The sequence below is a fragment of the Phoenix dactylifera genome, chromosome 12, assembly GCF_051530095.1.
Source record: "Phoenix dactylifera cultivar Ajwa chromosome 12, Ajwa_hap1_PhDact_Kaust_v1.1, whole genome shotgun sequence".
Taxonomy (NCBI): domain Eukaryota; kingdom Viridiplantae; phylum Streptophyta; class Magnoliopsida; order Arecales; family Arecaceae; genus Phoenix; species Phoenix dactylifera.
In genome coordinates, this window is record NC_143201.1 from 23,390,360 (window position 1) to 23,393,295 (window position 2,936).

Sequence of the window (2,936 nt, forward strand, 5' to 3'; positions counted from 1 at the left end):
TTCCGCTAGAACCTTGTCAACTCGATCTGAAGTATGTTCCATTTCGGCATGGCAAATATTGCATCCCTCGTGAAAGATTTTAAAATTCAACTCTCTCGGAAACCTTAAAATATTATCAAGAAAGGATAAGGATAAGGGTTGCCAAGAAAGTTGAATTTTATCTAAAATTAAGATAAAGAGTAACGAAATAAAAAATAAAACAAAGGCAAGAAAATTGATGATGGTTCTACTTTACATCATTGATGATGGTTCTACTTTACATCCGTTCCAAGCATAGCTCAAACTAGTTACCCACCAGACAGATTTCCAATCATACTGCACCGATGAATGGCACAACCTCCTGTACGTCCGTCACTCATGCCTACCCCAAACAAATCATTGCAACCATTCACCACATCAGTTTGAGAACTAGCTAGTTTAATAACTTATTTTAAGATTCATATTTAAATATTAATCTCAAACTAGACGATCCTTGCTGCATGAAAAGGCATCTTGAATAAGTAAGAAGATGGCTGCACACGGACAGAAGGGAAGCACAGCTTGCTTTAGATGGGATACATGAAAAAGAGATAAATATTGAGCTGCCACCCCATCATCAGTGGGCTGGAGAATTTTTTTGCATGCATGCATAGTGGGCACAGGCGCACAGCTAAGTGTCTCTGAGAATTCACGATGCTTGGAAGGTCAGACCGGATCCAGCCAGCTTCTCCTGGACAATTCGGTCCAACTTCTCCCCCATTTCACGACTCAAATGATTTGTCCAATCTCCAACCTGGCCTTTTCTGAAAAACGACTCATGCGGCACGGTTAGCTCCCCTGCTTCGTATATACCTTTTTTATTCACCTCCGAACTGCTGAGCTTCTCAAAACTGCACAGTTGTACAATCTCCTCCACCACCCCATCCTTCTCCTCCTCCTCCGAGAAGGGACGCCCCACGAATTCCGCTAGCCTTCTCACGTTCCCCACCGGCTCGGCCATCATCTCCTCGTACTTCAAGAACAGCACCTTCTCAGACCTCCTCAGGCTCTCCCTCCAGTACTCGAGAATATGATTCCAGATCGGCCCGGACAACGAGACCCCGTCGCAAAACAACTCGAAGGCTTCGCTCAGACCCATGTCGGGCCTGCCCTTACGCGCGAAGTGCCACAGCGAGACCACCACATCCTTGGGGTCTCGACATAGATAAACTAGCCGGCAACCGCAGTCAGCCACAGAGGTCGGCAATATGGAGTAAGGCAAGTGCGTGGCGAGGAGCCTCGGCGGAGGGATCGCCTCCAGATCGGGGAATCGATGGCGAAAGGGGACCTCTAAGAAGGGTACACACTCATGGGGGTTGCGGGTGAGCAGAGGGTGTTGAGCGAAGGTGTAGTTGGTGCGGTTCATGATAGCGAACAGGAGTGCTTTATGCCATGTGGTGCCGGATTTGGGCGGGGTGACGAGGATGAGGTCGGAGGGACGAGGCTTGAAATGATCTTGGAGGTCCATCACGCGTGGAAGTAAACTTTCAGCGACCCAAAACCCTTTGTACATTCTGATGGGACGTAGCAATCCTCTTTGCCTTGGCAGCGAGGATAGGTGATCGTTGTGCTCCTTGGTGGAGACTTCGCCTCTCCCCTCTTGAGGATTCCCTTGAGGATTGGAAGGAAGAGAAAAATCCATTAGACTCTGGGGCTGCTGGTTTTCTTGGTCGAGACACTGGATATCCAATCGGACGCCCTCTCTGCAGCTGCAATGCCAGCGATACGGCTCTATATAAGAAGTTAAAGAATGGGACAGAATATTATTACTTGCGCCATCAGGTGGGGTCTGATTTGATGGAATTGATCGTTTTTTTTTTTTTTTTTTGAGTATGGTGGAGGGAGACGCACGGCCTGTCCCCGGGCCTTTTTTTTTTTTTTTTTTTTTGCGTGGCATGTAATCCCGTTTCAGAATTTTTCACCCTTATTTTTTATTTTTTGGGTAGAGCATCCCTCCTTCGATGGGATCTCTCCCTCGTCTTCTCTTTCTCACTCTCGGTGGTCACGATGGATGATTGTCGGCTACTTGTGGTCGGATTTCAGAAAGAACGGAGCGGCGAAGAAGAGCTATGAGATATACGTACCAGCCCATGGTAGAGATTGCGACGTCTTGGAGGCTGACTTTCAGAAGTTCAAGAACAAGTAATCAAAGTTTAAGGAGGAGGATGATCGTCGCGCGACGTCAAGCCCTTCCCCTTTCCAGCTAAAACTTTCTTTGCCCATGGTATCCAAATCAAAACGATCGAATTTTTACCATACCGTTCTCCAAAAGACGTGATTTTTCCTGAATTTCGAAAAATTAAGTGTTAGAAGTTTCAAAAACGAAGACGATCAGCTTATTATCCTCACGTTTGAATCATTTCTTTTATTTTGATTTAATATTTTCTGTTTTATCTGATCGGCGGGGAGCAGACGAAGGCTGCTTAGAAGAACGGGAAGGCGACCTCTAGAAAGTCGCGGGAATGGAGGAGAAAGCGGTGGACCGAAGGGCCGATGATGGCGGAAGACGGCTTTATTTGTTTGGTCTTTCTTTTAATCTTTTATGTATTTATTTACTCGATGCTCATAAGAAGATGATCTACTTCTCTTTTTTTTTTTGACTATTTAATTAAAGTCTGCAGCACGGGCCAAGTTATTTATTGTGGTGCATGTTACAAAATATTATTTCTATTCTAGCAGCGAAACCCAAGCGTATAATCATTGCTGCCTAAGAAAGCCAAGGTGGTAGCCCAGTTGGAACGGGGCGTTTGCTTCTAACCAAGTGGTTTCAGGTTCGAAACGCACGGGCGTCGATTAAATCTGGGGACCGGATGCCCCGCGCCTGGACACGGGGTCTGAAAGTGCTACTGGTCGGCTGGTAGTCTGGGTGGTGCCAGGTGTGACGTACTCACACGGGGTACTCGTGCCAGGGCCCAGTG

The 2,936-nt window shown here is 46.8% G+C and overlaps 1 pseudogene across 1 annotated transcript; it reads right to left on the bottom strand.

Annotated features, from left to right (window-relative positions):
- Window positions 1-413: 413 nt before the first annotated feature.
- LOC103701903 (flavonol sulfotransferase-like pseudogene) lies at window positions 414-1,782 on the bottom strand (annotated as a pseudogene). Its single transcript, XR_015972271.2, has one exon. The product of XR_015972271.2 is annotated as a flavonol sulfotransferase-like pseudogene (transcript).
- Between the last annotated feature and the right edge of the window lie 1,154 nt (window positions 1,783-2,936).